The following is a 22,034-nucleotide window of genomic DNA, read 5'->3' on the forward strand; positions in this document are numbered from 1 at the left end:
CCATTCCCCTTGTTGTCTGCTCTCTATGTTCATTCATGTCTGTTCTTCTATGTCTGCTTGTATTCTCATTAGGCGGCTCTGGGAACAAATCCTGGGACCTTCCAAAGTGGTAGAGAGGTGATTACTCTCTTGTGCCACCTCAGCTCCCTGTTCTGTTATTTCGTCTTATTTTCTCTCCTCTGTATCTCTTGTTGCATCTTCTTGCTGGGCCAGCTCTCAGTTAGCCGGCACTCCTTTGTGGGGCGGCTTTCCTGCGCTGGGCAGCATTGCCGTGCAGGGGGCCACTCCTGCGTGGGGGGCATTCCAGCATGGGCTGGTACTCCACATGGACCAGATTGCCACGTGGGCCAGCTTGCCTTCACTAGGAGGCTCTGGGCATCAAACCCTGGACCTCGTACATGGTAGATAGGAGACCAATTGATTGAGTCACTTGTTTTCTGTGGAGCCACATCTGTTTCTCTCCATAGCTTTTTAAATCTTATACTTCGTAGTCATAAGTTTAGGAAATTCTATTTTAGAGAGTTGCTCATGCTAAAATAAGAATACATTCATTTTTATTTAAAAATATTAAATATTGTCTAGAAAATGGCAGCTAAAATTCTTCTGTGCAAGAATATTTCTTTAAAAAACTTGTCAGGAACATCTTCACCAACTGGATTTCATGCAAAAGTATTTTCTTTCCAAACACGCTATAAAGTTCTAAAAAGTTGAAAGACCCATGTAGTCACCTCACTCAGAAGTCATAAAAGACCTTAAAAATCAAAACAAAGCAAAAAATAGAACTGCAATTCCTGTTTTAATAAATGTGATTTTATCGAGTGTCAAAATAGTATAATACTTGGATTGAAAAAGTGTTAGCTAATCATAAATCTATCTTCAGACAAAATCCTCTCCAAATCCAAATGGCTCCTAAATCCATCTCCCCTTCACTAAGAGCACAAAGAGTCAATTACAGAAAAGGGCAGATGGACGGTCCTGTTAATGTGTCCCAGGGTTTTGCTGAGAATAAACTGTCTCTACAAAAGGGGATTAGCTTCTTCAGATCATTTCCTTAAATGGGATGTTGTTGTTGTTGGAGTCTTAATTTTCACAGGCACTCCATTAGGAGGTTTGCTTTATTTATGTGAGTCATCTATGTGTTTTGCACTGGCTCCTGGTTAGCTCCTAAGTGCAAGCTGGTTGCATTAAAATATTGATTGTAATCCATAAAGCCCTGTATGTTTTGGGTACTGTCTGACTACAACAATTTTACTTCCTAGAAGCTGAGGTGAACTAGAGAGAGCTGTTCACCTTTTCTAGATTTATATGCTCTAGGGGTAAGGATAGATCCAGGTTTTGCGGGGCCCTCTTTAAAAGAAATTATAATTACAATACAAAATTAAGCATGATTTAGGGTATTTTTCCAGAGAAGAAATCATGAAAAACTCTAACTTTTTAAAAAAGCTGATCACAAATATCATGAAACCTAGAGAAATCACAATTTTTAAATTAGTTAACTGCCTGACACTCCTCTGTTACACATTTTCCTACAATTTTTTTCTCCTACATTTGGCTGCATAGCTTTGATCACCTCCTCATATGATAGCGTTTTTTTTCTACCATTTTCCTTAGAAATAATAGTAAGATAATTCAGTCTTTTGTCAGAAAATGCAATCTCTTGTTGATTGAAATGTTTTGTTACTGCAAATGTTTAAAAAGTTTATTTCAGCTTCACCCCTTATCACTGGTAATGCCAAATACATTTTCAGGATTATTATCAAATTGGAGGAAATGACTCCTAAGATTCTTTTACAAACGAGCTGTAAGATTTCAAGAGTTCTTCTTTAGTAATTATTTTCAAATACTTTTTGAAGCAAACTCATTAAACACTAGCCACATAATGCTGCTGTCAGCTGCCAATAGGACATATTCCCACTACTGACTTCTGACCTTGCAGTATCAGTCACAGTCAGCAGTGGGTGGCAGGAGCATTCCTGTAGCAATTCCTGCATCAGGATGGCTGGCTAGGAAAACCTGAAAGAAGGGCATGTGAATCACTAAACCCAAACTAAGTCGATCCATTACTCATCCTTACCTTGGCTATGACTATGCCCCCTCAGTGCCACTGAACAAGAGGTGAAGTACAATAAAGGGGCATTGGAGCGTAAAGGGAGAGCAGATATGTACAACTGCACTGAAAAGACCTCACTTTTCCAAACTTTCCAAAATTATGTAAGCACATGGAGGACATGGCGCAAGAGGGGAACACAATCGTAAGGCCATTAAAAAATATCACTACCTCTTTCAGTACAGCCAATCATATGTTTAAAAAATAGATTCCAGCTGTTTCAGACTTTGCTAAACCTTGGGATTTTATTCAAATTTTAAGTATAATAGCTCTGTCTCCATTTAAAAATTTCACAGTATATTATACCTCAGAAAAAGCAAAGAGCCTGGAGCAGTTGAGTCTGTGACAATTTCAACTGGGTACACTTTGGGGTGATATTGTCCATACCATTAGTCTTGTTTGGGCACTTGCATGAAATCACTTGAATAGCTATTTTAAGAGCCCAGATTGAAGGATGTAGAAGCACTAAGTGATAGAGCTTACAAATGGGTCAGTCAATCCTATCTACTGACTGGCATCTAAAATAGAAAAGTAAGGGCCCATTCTCACCTCCCGGTTTGGTTTGAATACTAGTGTAATTCAGAGAAATTTGGGATAAACTAAGTTGAAGTGTAAATTGGTCTTGTTGATTTTTTTTTTTATTAGTGACAGTTTGAGAGCTAGAAAGTTTGAAAGTGAAATATAACTTCTCCATCTTTTTCTTATAATTGTCAGGAAAAAAATTTTGTAAAGGAAAAACAGAAAAAAATGATTAAATTCATTTTTCTGAAATGAAAACTGTGGGCTACATCCTAGCCACTTCTCCCTGAAGACAGGATTCTTTGGAGAAGGGTAAATAAATGTTCCCAGAGTAGTTCAGATGACAGGTGGCAAGAATCAGGTAGATATGAGAAATCATGGCCCGAGGTTTCAAGCAGTGCAGGAAGATGTGACAGTCAGCAGCAGACCAGGCTGCACTGGGTGAGTAGTGGTTCAAGGAGCCACCGTGAAAGCAAGGCCAGAAAGAGTATGTGAAAACTGAGATCACCAACCTGTGTCCCTGCTCAAGGGTGAGGTTCATTATAGGGCAAAGACTGGCCAAGTACTGGTCTTACAGTGGTCACAGGAGTAAAACACTCTTGAAGTGAGACAGAGAATCATGACAGAAAAGCAGAAGTAAGCACAAAACCTCAGTTAATGCAGCAAAGTAAAAATGACTCCAGCAGAGATGAATGCTGGGTGCATACAAAAGAAAAGAAAAGTCATATTTTTCTGAGTAGGTTAAGAAGTGGCTCCTGGTCTACATTGTCGTGTACATAGAAAATGCATATCCACATAGAACAGAAAAATCATAAATAAGAAACAGTAGTGATAGCTATTTCAGAAAGCCTGCCACATTAGTAATCGAACTTAAGTGTGCAGAGGGGAAAAAGGCTAAATAAATAAATACTAAGTAATAAGCTGTTCAACAGGCTTTTTTTTTTTTTTCTTTCTTCCATTTAAAGCTCTTGAGACATTCCCCTCCCTCTCTTTGGAGGATGAAAGGGCAATGCACCTACACAAATCAAAGTGGGGAGGAAGCTAGAAAACCATTCCGAAATCAGTAAATTGCTTAATATAAGGAAAGAATGACATCTTACTCCAGCTTTTTGAGCTTCAGAAACTCATCCGCCCATCCCTTGCTGCTATCAAAGCAAAGCAAGCTAGCAGAGATCTTGGAAGAAGTGACCTCTGTATGAAGTTTGGGATAAATAAGGACTGGCCCTTGACTCTTACTTTAAAAAAGTTAAAGAGAAAAACCTGGCTGAAGTTGCCTTTGTAGGCCATGGGAATAGCATATACTCCCAAGGTTTTGTGGGCCAACATTTCTGTGGGCCAGAGCAGACAGAAGAGAGAGCAACTAAGCCCAGCCTTCTGGCAAGGACCCTGCACAAGAGGATGGCTGCTGCAGTGACTCATCATCCTAACAGAAAGAGGGTTTTTATGGGAGCAAGAATTAAGGGTGCTGGCACAGAGAAGTCAGCCAAAGAGGAATTGCCCTATTGGAGAATTCCTGGGTAAAATTTTCTGGCAGGAGCTTGGAATAACTCTTAACAGTGCCTTGTTAGAGAAATAGCTGGTATTTGGGTATCAGTCACACAGTTGGCAACAATGCCCAAAATCAGCAGTATCAGTTAAGAAAGATCTTGCCATTTTCCTCAACTCCCAACTTCCTTCCCATTCTTGGTGAATGAATGAATTTCAACCACTTCCCCTTCTTCAGTGCTGATATATGGAATTTGAGATTTAAACCTAAAGTCAGGGAGGAGGAGAAACTTTAGATTAGAAATAAAAACTTGATTCAATTCAATTTTTAAAAAAATTACAAATGTTGTGAATTTACAAAAAATCATGCACATGTGTGGAATTCCCATACAACACACCTCCTCCCCCGCTCCCCCCACAACACACCACACTGCTGTGGAACATCTATTACAGAGATCAGATATTATCAGACTAATACCATTAACTGTGGTCCATAGTGTACCTTTGGCATATTTTTCCATACCCCCCCTATTAAAATAGTACATCTTTGGCATTGATGCAAGACTATTATAGTATTGCTATTAACTATAGTCCATAGGTTACATTAATTGTATTTTTCTCATGTTTCTCCACATTCCCACCATCCTGCAATAGTGATGTACATCTGTTCTAGTTCACAAAAGGACATTCCTGCATTTGTACTATTAACCAGAATTCTCGTCCACCTCTGGGTTCACTGTGTTATTTAGTCCCTAGATTATTCTCTAGATTTCTTTCAGTTGACAATGAAATAAGAAATAAGGAATGCTTCATGAACTTGAATGTCATCCTTGTGCAGGGGTCATGCTAATCTTCTCTGTATAGTTCCACTTTTAGTATATGTGCTGCTGAAGCTGGCACTGATTCAATTTTGATTTCACTTTTTAATACTTGCAAATGTTGCTCTTCCACTATCCGAAAACTAGGAAATCTACCCAAGATATTATCTAGTGAGCAGGAGAGAAGATACAATAGAAAGTCAGTTGAAGAGAAAAGTAAAGGATTGTCTAATTTGTCCTCTCCCAATAAATCAGAATATGTAAATAATTCAAATAGATGATATCCACACACACAAAAAGTGATATTCAAATTTCTCTCCTGAATGGGACTGCCTACAAATATTAAAATCTTCTCTAGGTGGAAGGTGAGAGCATATGCATAAGACAAGAACATGGAGCATTTTGCCTAAGAAAAGGAAGGATTATGGGTGGGAGTGAAAGAAATCATAAAAAGAGATGAGAAAACTTGAGCAAAATTGAATAGTTGCAAGAATAGAGAATGCTTTGTGTTACTCTTTAGATGAGGGTGAACATATTTTGCTTTTGTGGAAATGTGAGCAATTCGTGACTAGAGGACAAACTGTCACTTCACGAATGCTTCTTTGCAAGGTGACATTCCTGTCCCTCCATCAATGAACCTGGAACATCAGTAAATGTGAAAAAATCAGAGGCTTGAAAAGCACTTGTGCTTTGGGGTTTGTAATGTTTTTGCTACTTTGAGAATGCCTTGTGAAGGAGCTTGGACTAGTTTACAGGCATTTGAAAGAAAAAATGGCCTCACTGCCTCCACTGCTGCAGCCTACAGTCAGCACCAACCGCTACACAGGTGACTGAGCTCATCGTAGATCATTCAAGCCCAACTAGAAGTCAGATGATTGCAGAGAAATTAGTGATCTCAGATGAGACCAGTAGAAGAATCTTTCAGCTGCGCTCAGCCCCCATACTAGTTTGAGTATGGGGCCCATTGTTTCACAAATGGTATCTGAACAGGAACCCTTCTGAGATGAGTATGAGTTATAAGTGTATTTTGGGATCTGACCTATGATAATAAGGTTCATTTGTAGGTTTTATGAACAAAAATCTCTGTAAGTTTTATGAATAACAATTCCTGATAGAACATCATTAAATGATTAAATATTCTCTCTAGACATAATGGCCATCTACTTGTGCAAATAAAATGATTCTGAGGGATGATGGGAACTAAAATTTTGAGTTATATCCAGGTGGTATAGTTGTCTACATTTTGGCCTCTCTTGAGGAAATTGCCATTCTGATCACAAACAATCTTTTCTTTAAGTCAAACACTACATTCTCTTGAGTGTTTGTTGCTAATGGAGACAGAAATACCACTCTCATCTGGATTTAATACATTTCACACACAAATCCATCATGTGTATTATTTTCTCAGCAAACGTAGAATTTTAACAGTTTTTTGTGACTTTTGACACATCATCACTTACAATGGGACCTTCCTTCAGGGGACTGTGCAGAATGACCTGGTGTAAAATTTGGCTGTGTCTTGTTCACAAATGGATAAACAAATGTCATTTATAGATTCGTACTAACAAAAACCAAATGACGTCATGCAAAGGAACTGTCACAACAAAGCGTCTCTTCTTTTCTCTCTAAGCTAACCGTACCATATTTAACTTCACCACATTTTGGAATACTCCCACTTACATACTTGCTTTCTGCCAATAAATATATAAACTTAAATATTTTGGAATGATTGTGCTCTTCACAATGTAAAGCACTATTTAGAAAGGATTTGTAAGACTGTATAGTTATACTACACCTACATTCACCTTGGCAATTTTTTTCTTCTGAATTTCAATATACAAACTCACTTTATGGGAAGGATGATGTGATAATAACTGGTGAATTAAAGTGCAATGATTTGGAGGTGTTGTAGACTTTATTGTTGAAAGTCAATATGACATAGTGATAAGCAAAAGGTCTTTGGAGCCAGAAAAACTTGAGTTTAGCTCTACGTGTGGGTTTAGTTCTACGCTGAATTCAATGTGTGGTTCTGAGCAGGTGATTTAAACTCTTTAAGCTTCTATATTCTCACCTACATAAAGGGGAAAGAAGACATCTATTTTGAAAGTTTTATTGTGAAGATTAAATTCTGTAACAGAGAAAAAGCACATCTGGTATTTATCAAGCGATCAGGAAATGTCTACCTTAATTTCTTTGAAATCAGTTGCTTAATATTAAAAATCAAGAATGAAAGCAATTATTTTCATTCTCTTTATAAACTTAAATTATGTAACTCTAAGAAAATGTTCATAAACAGTCACTGTTAATTTGAAAATAACACATCTCCATTTTGTCTTTCTGCCACAATATGCTTGTTCTGCCAATACTTAAGCCTCTGTGAGTGATTCATAGCAACTCGAAAGTGTTTGGGCTAGAGCTGGGTCTTGCTATATAGCATATACTTTCTACAATGTGCAGTAAACTGGGGAATAAGCCAACATGTATGCAGATAGGCTGCTGCATGGCAAGGGCTAAACTGGGAACTTTCACATTTCTAATCTCATTTAATCTTTGTAACAACAGTGGGAGGCCATGTTAACTCTAATTTACAGTTGAGAATAAGATTCTGAGAGGTTAAGCAACTTGCTCATTATCACACAGATCCTGTTTCAAAATCCAGATAGTTTTCTAAACTATTCTTGTGCTCACAGAAGCAGGGCATGTTTAACAAATCCTTTAATAAACAAATTATTTGTGGTGATTAGCATGTGCTACCTCTCAGTGCCATGTACATTAGATTTGAAAATAATTTTACAAACTATCCATACTACCCTATCATTTTGGAGTTCTAATAAATGAGACACTAGGTCAGGACAGATCAAGGCTAGACCTCAATTCTCCCAACTCATAAAAAGAAGTAAAGCAAGGCATATGAAATAATTTTCTACCTTCCTCAATTTTGTTTTCTATTACAGAGAAAAATAAAATATACCACCACGATTTTCAGCCTTTTTGAATTATAGAATTACAGAATGATAAAGCTAGAATGAACTTTCATTATCACTTAATCAAAATGTTCACATTTGACAGATGTGGAAATAGAGGGAGTTCCACTTAGGAAAGTTCCCCATTTATATCCTCTGCTAAGAAGTACTATTATCAAGAATATAAACAATACTTTTTAAATTTCTAGTCCAGTGTTATTTAAATTAAATTATCCTATCTTTTTCATTAATCCCTGATATTTGGTCTGCAATATAAATGCTTCATGTTAGTTCAAGTCAAATCTATTAAAGCATTTTTTTCAACTCTGAGCTCTGAGAATCCTTCAATGAAAATAGAAAAATTAACTAATAAATGAAAAGTAATATTAGTTTGAGTATTGTAGGCTAAAGTAACAGATCAAAATGTGTAATGGCTTTTATTAGTTTTTCAGCTGCTAAGACAAATACCATGCAATGGCTTGAGATTGTATAGGCTCATGGTTTGGTTTTGAGTCTAAAAGTTCAAATCAGAGAAGTGAATGTGGCTCAAGCAATTGGGTTTCTGCCTACCACATGGAAGGTCCCAGGTTCTGTTCCCAGTGCCTCCTGATAAAGTGAGCGGACGCAGCACACAGGTGTGGTGAGCTGAGGCAACAAGATGACACAACAAAAGAGACACAAAGAGGAAAACAATGAGATACAACAAACCAGGGAGCTGAGGTGGCTAAGTAATTGAGCACCTCTCTTCCATATGGAGGTGCTGGGTTTGGTTCCCAGTGCCTCCTAAGGAGAAGAAGAGCAGATACAGCAAGTACACAGTGACCACAAACAATGAGGGGAGTGGGGGATAAATATATAAAATAAATCTTAAAAAATAAATAAAACTTCAAATCAAGTCATCAGGAAGGAGATACTTTCTGCCCCAAAACTGGCATTCTGGGACTGGCTACCCATGGATCCTTGGTCCATGGTTTTTCTGGTCACATGATAATGCACATGGCAGTATCTTCTTCTTTCTCTGCTAGGTTTCATTGACTTACAGCTTCTAACAGCTTGCTATGGTGGTTTCTTTCTCATTCTGACTCTCACTCTCTTTATAAAGGACTCCAGCAATCTGGATTAAATCTCAACTAGTTTCAGTGGGCCATGCTTTAACTAAAGTAACATCTTGAAAAGATCTTATTTACAACAGGTCCATACCAGTATGCTGACCAAGACCAGGAACATATCCAAACTGTGGTACACAATTCAATCCACATCATGGCTCAAACACAACAGAAACTTCTTTCTTTCCATTTACTAGTCCCGGGTGGTAATTTCTGATGACAGTGTGGCAAAGAAAAGAGTTGAGAAGGGGCTCAGTTCCATGTCAGGTATTCAGGCTAACAACATCTCTGTGTAATTTTTAATACTGAGTTTCCACAGTCACATTAGAGTTTGTTTCCATCCTATTCAACCAGAGGAGAAAGCTATGTAGGAGATTATTATGAGCCAAGCATGGAAGTGGAACTCGTTGCCTTCTCTCTTGCTCTATTGCCTAGAATTTAGTCGCACAGCCACATCTACAAGGAAGGCTGGGAAATAGAGCTTAATTATGTTATCAGATGGGGAGACAAATTTTGGCCAACATTTATTGCTTCTGCAGGGATTTCTAATCCATTTTTTGGATGGGAATATGTTTGTTTTTCTTAATGTTTGTGTGTTTCTCTGTATGTATGTGAACTACTCTATTTACGGGTGACTTTCTTAGTATACACTCGTAACTCTTTTAGGATTTTGTACTTCTCTCAGCACCTGAGTACTGCTTTTTCTCAGCTTTTGTCTTAATATGTGAACATAGCTCATTTTGATATATATGCTTTCTTTAATTTGGAAAATAGGCTTTTGTTAAATACAGGAAACTATAGGGATTAAATGACTGTTAAACAGTAACTGAATCTCTAATAATACCTCACCACCATTCAAAGACTGTTGAAGCATTTCACAGATTGCTTTTCTACATTTGTTGAATTTTAAGCATTAGAAAACCTGTCTTTTGCTAATAAGAAGTTATCAGCTCAGCTCATTTGCATAGTGAAACTAAATATGCAGTTAATTTGCACATTAAAAAAATATATATAAAAAAACGTTTTCCCTTGCACACTGGGGGGGATCGAAGTTGCACAAATAAGAAACTTTAACTCAAAGACAACTAGAAAAGCCCATGGATATACAAATAGGACTAATTGGTATTTGTTTTATAGCTACATGCTGACAACGATTAAGCTAATTATAAGGCGCATGGTGCTAAATTACTATCTTTTTTCATACATTTTCTGAAACAGCAAGAACTCCAGAGAGGTTCTGGTTCAAAATCTAGCTATTCTAAATAAGAATAGAGTTGAGATCATTCCTGCAGTTAACCAGATAATACACACCAGCATAACTAATGTAATATTCAGAAAACCACTACATTTCATAATAAGGAAATCAAGCAAAGGCATAGACAGTTGGCTAAATACAAACTTAGTTTCCAAATATTTTCCCTATGTTTTGGTCCTGAAGAAATTGAGTTGTCAATACTGAATTCTAAGGCACTATTTTGAGAGAAGATAAGAGAAAATTTATTCTGGGAGAAATAGGTCTAGTATATCTATTGACCATATGGAAGAAAAATAGGAGAGAGCTGGGAAAAAAAAGAGAGAGATAGCAGTAGAGGCAGATTGTTTATAAATTAAAACATTGTGTTACAATGTAGATAAAATTGTCCTTGGGACTCTGGAGAGTAAGACTGAATACCACCAAGAACCTTGTTAACTAACAGAGCTTCATTCCAAAGTCATTGAGACTAATTCCATTCTCTTCTATCATTTAGATTTATTGAAACCATATGTGCATTCAAATCTATTCAAACTACTGAAATTTACTGGAAACGGAAGAGGAAGAACTGTTTCTTTAATACATTGGGGACCAAATGTTTTTTAGTAATTGAGTGGTAGCTTTTCTGCGTAGAATCTTCCTTCCAATGGACATTCAGAACTGAGGCTTTATAAACTTCATAGCCTTTCACTAACTCCACACACATTTTCTGACCCAAAAGATGGTTTATTTGATGGTGAAGAAATTCAGAATTTTAAGGAGACACGTAAAAGGATTAAAATAGACATGATATAGTCTCCAGTTTTCTTAATCTTCAATCCGTACTTTCTTGCCTTTTTCTCCTGCCACTTTTTTTCCCCCTGGCTTCACCATCCCTGAACCTTGGCTAACTGACAAACCTGTAACACTTGTGAATAACAGCTCTCAGATGATGTATCCTGGAAAAGTATTGGGATGGAATTGTACCAACTATACTGAGTGAGAGGCAGGAAAAACCAGAATAGTCTCCAGCCATTGCAACTACAATTTTCTCAGCAGTTAGATATAAGATCTGCTACCTGAGCCAAACCATACAAACTGCATACCCTTCTCTTCTCTTTACCCTATAAAACTCCAATTCTGCTTCATCTAGGACAGTTAACTGGTATTCAGGTGTTCCCTCATTTACATTAGATGAGAAAAGATGTTTACCACTCTTTGAATCACCTAAATTATTTTCTTTAGATTGTTGATTGGACCAGGAGGAGACTATGAGCATTTTTTTCTTTCATTTTTTTTTCCTGCAAACTTGCATGGTTAAGACAATTAACTTATAGATCAAATATAACTTTGTGTTTATCATGAACTTTGTGAAATCATGAATGTTGACCTATCAAAGTATAATTTATCTGATAAAGACATCAGAATACCAATGAAGTTATAAGAAGGAGCTGTTAGTTTATTAAGAAAATTTCAAGACTGCAAATACACCATCAGAAAAAATATATAGAATAAAGACAACACATCAAATAAGACATCTTTTTTATATTATGAGCAAAACAAAAATTTAGTCCATTTCATTTATGAATAAACTTGTGTAAAAGATATGGTGAAAGAAGAAGTAAATTTAGCAAGCAACAAAATTTTAGCCGCAACAAAATTTTAGCAGTACCATTATTGCTTTTGAGGAGCGTAGAGAAGCACGAGTTAAGGAAACTGGTTTGGGAAATGGGGATTTGCACAGAATTTTATCCCTAAAGTAGATTAGTTATTGGAAATGTGCCCCATTATTTGATTCTCTTTGATTTGGACCAATTTGGGAATATTTAGAGATAGTGATCATGTGAAATATATTTAATGATATTTACCATCTCTTTTATTCTTAAAATTATAGATATTTCAAGTCTAAAATTCACAGTAAATCTCAAGAGCAAACTATCACATGAAGATAACTTATAATTTTTAATATTTAATATACTTAAAGTTTGTTCTCATAAATATACCACCACTTTGTGGACTTTCCAATTGTCAGTATTTCATATGCTTACAGTAATTCCACATACATACATTGCTCTTTGGAGCACAATAGAAATGATAGATTATATTATTCCCATTTGAAGGATGAGACAACTGAGAGAAAGGGATATTAAAGTGGCTTGCCCAGATAGTCTGTAGGGAAATTAGTACTTGAACCCAAGCTTTCTGACAACACTGTAGAAAAAAGGATTCAGTTCTTTTCAAACAGAAAATAAATATAGCATGAAACCAGAGAGACTTTTTTTCAAAAAAAGATTTATTTATTTATTTATTTATTTTTCTCCCCTTCTCCCCACCCATTTGTCTGCTTTCTGTGTCCATTTGCTGTGTGTTCTTCTGTGACCACTTCTCTCCTTTTCAGCGGCACCGGGAATCTGTGTTTCTTTTAATTGCGTCATCTTGTGTCAGCTCTCTGTGTGTGCAGTGCCATTCTTGGGCAGGCTGCACTTTCTTTCGCGTTGGGCGGCTCTACTTATGGGGCACTCCTTGCGTGTGGGGCTCCCCTACACGGGGGACACCCCTACGTGGCATGGCACTCCTTGTGCACATCAGCACTGCACACGGGCCAACTCCACCCGGGTCAAGGAGGCTCAGGGTTTGAACCGTGGACCTCCTATGTGGTAAGCAGATGCCCTGTCCATTGGGCCAAGTCCTCTTCCCAAACCAGAGAGTCTTAACCAAGAAATTATTCTTTTCAAAATTATATAACATCTTGACTATCATCATTTCGATATTTAAATCTATTAAAGTATCAGGACATAAAAGACCTGGTTTAAGATGAAGTTGGACGTATTCGAAATTGACCATATTTGGTAAGTTATTGGGAGGAAATATTTCTAAATTTAGTATAAGCTTTGAATGCTATCTGCTATTATTATTGAAGAAAGGGTCTGACAAAATATGCTACCATTAATATAGAATAAAATCATACCAATCCAGTCTATTTTCTTGTATCAGTTTGCATTACACCATGGAGAGCCATTAATGGAATAGGCCCTCTTTGGCAGTGTGTTTAGATGGCGCGCTAGTCAAGAATATATCTGAGTTAGAACACCTGGCAAATCTGAGTAGATTCTAAAGCATCCCTCTAAGGCACACTTGCATCTCAGAACAAATGACTGCTAGCTTCAATTCCCCAGGATGCCCTCTTTGGGTGACTGAATCATTTCGACTGCGATTTATTTAGGAAAAATTAAATTAAACCTGAAAACTGTGTTGGTAGTAGAGGTGGAAGAAAGATAATTAAGAAACTTTACAATTAATATTTAAAATTTACTTATGCAAATTTTATCTGCTTTCCCAGCAACAGGTATCAAGCACAGCTTCAGGCCTCTTATAGAAAAATTCCATTGGAAGAAGCTTTTATGAATTAAATAATAAGGCCCTCAAATTGCCTTGCCTGTATATACAACACAGAAAGAGTTGCTAGTACCCATTTCTCTATGTTGCAATTAATAAGCGTAGTGTAATAAAATCAGACAACTAGAATACAATGTTTTTTGTGTTCTTAAAAAGAAATGACAGGGAAGTGGATGTGGCTCAACTGATAGAGCTTCCACCTACCATATAGGAGGTCCAGGGTTCAAACACAGGGCCTCCTGGCCTGTGTGGTGAGCTGGCCCACATGCAGTGCTGCCATACACAAGGAGGGCCATGCCACGCAGGAGTGTCCCTGTACAGGGGAGCCCCACGTGCAAGGGGTGTACCCCACAAAGGAAGCCACCCACGCAAAAAAAGTGCATCCTGCCTAGAAGTGGTGACGCATCCATGGAGAGCTGACACAACAAGATGATGCAACAAAAAGAGACACAGATTCCTTGTGCCACTGACAAGAATGCAAGGAGACACAGAAGAACCACAGCAAATGGACACAAGAGAGCAGACAATGGCAGGGGGCGGGGAAGGGGAGAGAAATTAAAAAAAAGAAATCCTAAAAAAAAGAAATCATAGCTCTCAGCTTTATGGATATAAACAATCTCATCAGTGATTATGAAAAGACAGCAATCAGGAAACACAGGTGGTAGTTCAAGCCAGTCTGTAAATTTCCGGGTGACCTCAGGGAAGTGCTGAATTAGATGAGATTTACATATCTTATAGGAAATACAAAGGCTATTGTTGTCCTTCAAATATCTGAAATTCAAACATCTGGAATTTCTAATTGTGGTTTTTTCTAGGTGTGCCAAAATTGATCAGTACTTCATACCCACTCTACCTTTCCATCAGTGGGAGCAACTAAGTCTAAAGAACAGTGTTCTGTACCTCTCTATGATAAAGGGCAGAGCACAAGTTGAAACTAATGTATCTCTTTTATGATTCAGGTTGGTAGGGCAGAAAAAAAATAAAATGCTTATCCACACAATAATCAAGGTCCATTGTCTCCAAGAGCAGACAGGCTATAGCTAATTGGAAAAAAAGCATGGTTTCCTTTAATCAATAATCATTTACTGAAAAATCAATTAAATTTATTCTCCATAAATGTGTTACTTTAATAGTTCTTGTTGATAAAGGAAGTAGCAGACCAGAGGGTCACACTTAAGAATGTTGATGAACAAAATGCTAATTGTATGCATTACTTCCTTCATCCATTGGACTGGTACTCATCTTCAAATTTTGGTACTGAATAATTGATATCACTGTCATTTTCGCAACCCTGAGGAACTACTTGAGCCTATAAGAATGTGGCATGGAATAATATATGTGGATAGTAATAATTAAAATAAAAACAAATACATATTGTTCTTTTACATGTCAGGCACTCTTCAAGCATTTGGATATGTCAACCTATTTCATTTGCCAGAACTGCTATCACGAATACCAGCTTAAACAACAAGAATTTATTGACTCATAGTAATAGAGAATAGAAATCCTAAATCAAAGCAGCAGTAAGGCTATTCCTTCTCTTGGAATCTGCAGATTCTGGTCATTGCTTGCTGCAACCTCTGGGGTTCCTTGACTTGCATCTCTGACTCCATCACCAGGTATATCCTTGGTCTCCTGTGGCTTTCTTTGACACCTGGCTTTTATCTTGTCTGGCTACTCTGACTGCCCCAGAATTTCCTGTCTTTAAAATGTCTTCAGGAATATGGATTAAGACCCACTCTTATTCAATTTGGTCATGCCTAAATCGTATTTTCAAAGATCCTATTCACAAATTGGTTCTCACCCTGACTCACTTTACCATATTCAAAGGTACTATTTACAAGTGGGTTTATACCCAAAGGAACTTGGACTAAGACTTGAACATGTCTTTTATGGGTATGTGACTCAATTCTCAACATAGGTACAATTATAAATATTTCACAGATAAAGAATGTGGGCATGGAGAGGTTAAATATTTGCCGATGGCCACAGGATGGTAGAGAGAGGATATGCATGTAAACGGTTTGATGCTTGAGTCCATGCTCTTAGCATTGCTATATAAAAATATAATGGATATTTATTAAATACCCACTCTGTGCAGGTACTATGCTTCCTCTTTTGTATGTATTAATTTATCCTATCCTTGTCATAATAACCTCTTAGCTAGAAGAGCAGATGTAAGGGAAGCAGTCATTTAATAAATCTAGGGAGTGAGATTTCATCCTGTGGAGAGGATTGGAGTTTTACCTGAAGAAAGAATGAGATTTGGAAGGAAAGATATAAACAAGGAGGCTCTTGGAAGAGGTGTGTGCACTCAAAAGTTGAGAAGAAAGTGAAGGTTTGAGGAGGTACCACAAGAGACAGTCTTTTTAAAATGAAAGTCCTAAGTATTCAGATTTCCTTCCATGTTGGGATTCACAGAAAAGTCAAAATTGGCTAGAAATTTGATATTTTCCAGTTTTTATGGACATTCCTTTCTGAAATTATCTTAAACCTTCAGTAAAGAAATTCAATATGTATGTCAAAATCTTATGTGCTGGCCCTGGAGAAACAAAAGGGACAGTTGCGTTCTGTTCCATGTCATCCTGTAATCAAGCAAAGTGAGACAACAGCCCATCACATGGACCAAGACATGAGTTACTGCTGGTCAAACCCAGTAGCCGAGGATAGATCACTGCAAAGCCATGTGGACTACACATATTTGGTAAATGAGTTACATAATATTAGTTGCTAATTAAAAAAAACAAGATGAGGTATTGGTACCTGAGCTCATTCTTCATTTTAGGTATCCTTAGGAACCCTGGTAAAGAAGGGGAAATGCCCAATCTAGAAATACTCTCTGAAATTAATTACCTGAATAAATTTTGTCAAAAATTTCCAGAACTTTTTATAGAATCCATTAATTTTTACCATATATTAAATGTAGCTAATCCTATATACCCTACCTACTTCTCAGAGTTGAGTATAATTTAGTTTAATTTAGATTAGCTTTGTTGAGAATAAATGAAATGCTATCTATGATGGGCTTCATAAATGTAGGCACATTACAAATGGTAGTGGACTGGCAAAACCTGTATTGTTCTTCACTGGAAGTTATTGATGTGCTCATTTCAAACCTCATCTCAAGAATGTTTTGCCTTGAATCAAGATGATTTGGGTTGCAAGAAATAGAATAGCTCTTTAACTTACCCACAAAAAATCAATTAGTTGAAAGTGTACTAGTTTATATCACAGAGTTCAAGAAGGGCCAGGCTCATAAGAGACAGAACCAGGACTGACAAAGCTGCCAGGAACAAAGGCAAGGCTTTTCTCTCTTCAAAGTTTTCTGCCTAGGTGCTTCGTTCCTCTCACTGGAGCAAACTTTGCTGTATGGATAGTCCAGGTCTTTCTGTCACATGACCATCCTAGACTGAATAATGCCTCTCATTTTTAATTATAAATGTCCAGGAGAGGTCATTTGATTGTCCAGCTTGATTGAGGAATTATCCCCTTGTCAATCAAATTAGATGGGGATGAGTGTCAGGCAGTATGTAGGATCATATTAGAGAAACTTGATATAGAGGAGCAACCCCTATGTTTGGAGAGGCAGCACTGAGAGAAACATAGGGTGGGCCATGGGTTTAGCAAGTTTTCTGAAAGATAACAATATAATCTAAACATTATTTCTAAAAATAAACATACTGTCTTCACACACACGTACACACACTATCATATACACATATGCTAATAGTAAGCAGAGACATATTTAAGTCCACTAAAATTACTGCCTACTTCCCTTTTGTACCTGACTAGGCATACTCCCTTTAAAATAGGTGTTGGAGAAAAATGATGCTCACTGGGATACAGAGACCGAAAGGACCACAGGCAGAGAATGTATTGAGAAGCTCTCCCAATGGAGGAGGTCTGAAGGACAGACTTCAAACCCCCCACCAGCATGACGGGGGTCTGAAGAGAGACTTCAGCCCACTCCTGGAAGGGGGCATTTGAATTTATACAGAACTTTCCTAGGCGGGGAAATGATAGTTGGTGGGAGGTGGTTGAAGGACCAAGTGACATGCAGGGACCAATAGGAAGCCCTAGAGGTGAAAATTTTTCCTGGTATGGCTAGAGGGTAGTGGGTTAGGGAGTTATGATTTCTTGGAATGCTGCAGGAGCAGATGTTTCTTTGATCTGTAGGGATTAAAGGATTTCTTTATCTTCCTCTGATATGCAGGTAGGGAAGGTCTCCATTTCCCTTTACTCCCATCTCTACGTGGTTTCTTTCTTTAATCTGTGGGGAAGTGCCATGCCCTTAGGCACATAGGCTTATGGGGGATGGGGTTAGCCTTTCCTCAATGCATATCAGGGGAAACTGAGCTACAGCTTGTTAATTATTGCAAACCTCTAACACTGGGCATCACATTTCTATTAATGTAGCCTCAGTTTATAATTGCATTTAAATAATAATAGCTATGTGTGGTAGATTAAACTTTCATTCAGCAAATATTCACTCTGTCCCTCCATGGAAGAAAAATATTTTCCTCTCCCATTGATGTTGGGTTTGGCCATTTGACTTGTTTTACAATGGGATGTTAGCAGACAATCTGTGAGCAGGAGGCTGAGATATGGTTGCACAGATGGGCTTGCTCAGTTGTACTCTTTTGGCTATGAGAAGATCATACTTTGGATAGCCAGTAGGTAAATGAGAGACATGTAGAAGAGATTTGGGTGGATTCACAGCTTAGAACTAAGCCCAGATGAGCCCACTTATATCAGCCAAACCTCGTTGAGCTACAGACATGTCAGAAAGAAATAGATGCTTATTGTTGAATGCTACTGAACTCTTGTGTTAATTATTCAGCACAAAACGACTTGTACACAGGCTGCTTGCCATGTACTAGGCACACTATTTCATTTCATTTACTATTCATTTTACACTATGGACCTCTATTGAGTCTCTGTTAAGTTAAATACCCAGAATTTTATTATATAAAATCTACTACATCAGGTTTTAATTTACTTTTCAGAATAATTGAGCACATTCTGTATTAAATATTCCAGTATTTACATTGTCAACCAAGCCCCTTTTCCTCCTCTGGCTTCTCTTGCTTTGCTTCTCTTCCTTATCTTCCTCTTGTGCTTAGGTAAATGAAAAGCCACTCTGAATTTAAGTTCTCATAAACTCCAAGAATCAGGACTTACCTTATTCCATAGCTAAATAAGAATTTAACTTTGATTCATAATTCTTATATTAATTTTCTATATTGGTTCCACATACTGAACATTTTACACAATTATGGATGTTTTGTAAATTCTGCTAAAGACTAGAAATATGGTAAGTAGAGGGAACTTAAACATCTCCTCTGAGTTTTTTCATTTACTTCCTGCTTCTTAGTTACATGACTTTCTTCTGCAGCTAATTTAGATTTGTGTGGTAACCAGAGAAGGAATGGCATTCAGTATAGTAGAATAGTTGATCCACCAGTTTCATGTTTTACGAATATTTTTAAATGCCTTTCTGAATAAAACAACATCTTTAACTTTCATTAAAGAAGACAATTTTATATAAATATTTCACATATACAAATACTACATGTACATCTAAAACTGAATCAGTGTAACTGGACTATTTTAGACTATATGGGATTTTTGCCTAGTGAGGGACAGATTTATCTAGGGTCAGCAGATAATTCCAACGTTATTTTGATACAGGAACTGGCAATTAAGCAAAACAATTTTTTTTCCCACAAAGATGTGCTTCTCTAACAGGCTTCAAGTGACTATCATGTGTTTTCTCTATCCCTTAAGCATAGCTCTCTTAAACTGCATGTTTGAAAATGTTTCAGGAAAACCATTGCAGTTGGGTGTTCAGAAAAGACTTGGATTGATTTATTAAGACAAATATAAACCATTTTTAAAAATATAAGGGTATGTTGAAAGTATAAAAAGTAAGGGCAGGAAAAACTGACAATGGCACTTCACAATTATCATTGATAGCACACAAATTCTGTTCTAAATGCGTTCAGGGGAAGTAATGACATTTTCATTTATACATTTATATGACCACCTGATCCTACAAAAAGCTATACTGATATATGTGTCTGAAAGATCGGTTCTTAATATCTGTGTCTCTCCAACAATATCTGACCATTAGAGAGCTACAACTCCCTTGTAGTTGCTGGGGAAACAATGACAGAACTCAAGCCAGGAATCAATTAAACTAAGGAGACTGTTCCATTTCTTTGTTTTCTGGGAAGAGAACAGGTGTTTAATAATTTACATAAATTATGCAAAATCTAAAGCATTTACAGTAACTAGACACTTAGCAACAGACATGAATGAAGAGGTAAATTGGCTGATGATGTTCGGTATTATAGCAGCGCCTGCTAGCAGTGCTATTGTTATGGGTCTGTCAGCATTTCCATTATAAACACTATTTTTCAGGGATTTATATTTCAGTCCTAAAATCTGCCTTAGTGTTTTTTAAAGACCATAGTAGATATGGCCCTTGCCTGGTAATGCATCTTCCTTGTAAACTAAGTATTTTGCGTGGGCAGAACATTACTTAAATTATGTTTGTTACTGAAACATGATATGAACAGAATTTGAATTTAAACTTTTGTTTAGCTAATACTCAGAAATGATTTCAAGTGAAAAATATTCTTTAAAGATCATTTAAAATCTTCAATGTGAATCTGAGTCTTTGGGTAATATTAAACAAACTACAATGGGAGCTTTATTTCAATATAGGAATACAGTAGCTAAAACCATAAAGTTGTTCATTTCAATCAATAAATTTTCAGCGGGGAGTGGAGGGAATTGTCCATGTGCTTTGTAATATGCTAAATTCAGTAGAGAATTCAAAGAATAAAACATTGTATCTCCTTAAAGGAAACATACAGCTTAGTTGGGAGATAAAACATAGATATTCCCAACAATAAATGAAAAAGACAGCTGTATATGTAACTACATTTTATGCTGATACAACAATAGACTGTTGAATTATTTGTCGTAGTAAAATGTACTATATCAGCACAGTTTCCCCCCTTGTAAATAACTTTTAAATAGTTGGCCAATGCATGAACTTTGAAAGCTCAACCTCACAATTAATGCATGCTCCTGAATTCTTGCCAGATATGTGGGAGCCTTAACATTCCCCGGGTAAGCAAGCCCTTAGGAATAAGACACTTTTGTTTTCTAATATGATACCCAAGAGGCTGAAATTCCTTTAACTTTACATGATTTAGACAAGTTAAACATATCCTGTGTGTCCTGGAATTTTAAACTCCCTTGGCAAAGCTAAAGCCCTAGTTAAATTAAACTCTGCATACTCTGTACCTGTACTTGTGCAGATAAACAGTGTTGGAGGAAAACACACGATCTTGATGACTAGTCTCATTTTAAATTCATGACTGCGAACCTCAAGAGGGTACTTTATACAGCCAGACTTCATACCGTATGTCCCAAATCTCTTCATTTTCCCACTCTGATGACTATTTCCCATTTCTCTTCTCCAACCCCAACACCTCCTCCCTTTCCTCCCTTTCAGCTAAGTATCATGCTTCCTTCTTCATTGAGAAAATTAAAGCATTCAGTAGATAATTATCACCCACCAAAATCAACCTCCTACACTGTCTTGTACAGTCACATATTCTGCTTTCCTACTTGTTTCTGTAAGTGAGTAACATTAGTCCTATGTAAGCCAATCCCTCCCCTGGAATACTAGATTCAATCCTGAACTCCCCTACCCCTGAAACATAAATCTACTCAAAGAAATAGCTCCAGCAATTTTCCCTTCTATCTCCTACATTGTCATTTTTTTTCACACTCTACTGGATCATTACTTGAGAATATACACATACAATTATTTCTGCCATAAAAGAACAAACAAAACACAAACCTTTCTCTTGAGACTTCTTCAACCACCAGCTACCACCCCACTTTTCTCTTCTATTACAAAAAAACTCAAGAATTGTCTCTATTCCATTTTTCTCTTCTTAGTCTCTCTTAAATATAATTGAATCAGGCATTGGACTCCACCACTCCACCCAAGCTGCTCTTGTCCATCTCACTAATGACCTCCATGCTGCCAAGTCCAATTCCCGATTCCTAGTCTTCATTGCAATTTTTAGGGACATTTGATACAGTTAATTATTTCTTCCTTCTTGATATACTTTCTTCATCAAGCTGTCAGTACACTACACTCTCTGGTTTTCCTATAATCTCACTTTCTTTTCAAGGTTGCTAGTCCTTCTTCTATTTCTTAACCTCTTAATGTTAAAGTAATTAGTTCTTTATTATCTTTTCTATCGATACTTCTTTGCTAATATTTTTTAAATGCTTTTCTTCTGCTAAACTTATCCAACTTCAAAGTTTCAAATAAAATCCATATGTGGATGATGACTATTGGGAATTGAACTGTGTAATCCA

At 37.0% G+C, this 22,034-nt stretch overlaps 1 non-coding gene across 1 annotated transcript; it reads right to left on the reverse strand.

Moving 5' to 3' along the window:
- Positions 1–4,904: 4,904 nt before the first annotated feature.
- LOC111765257 (U6 spliceosomal RNA) lies at positions 4,905–5,011 on the reverse strand. The gene has a single exon (XR_002797650.1). It is a non-coding gene; the product is annotated as a U6 spliceosomal RNA (small nuclear RNA).
- Positions 5,012–22,034: the final 17,023 nt, after the last annotated feature.

This window comes from Dasypus novemcinctus, chromosome 9, assembly GCF_030445035.2.
Source record: "Dasypus novemcinctus isolate mDasNov1 chromosome 9, mDasNov1.1.hap2, whole genome shotgun sequence".
In the NCBI taxonomy this organism is placed as follows: Eukaryota; Metazoa; Chordata; class Mammalia; order Cingulata; family Dasypodidae; genus Dasypus; species Dasypus novemcinctus.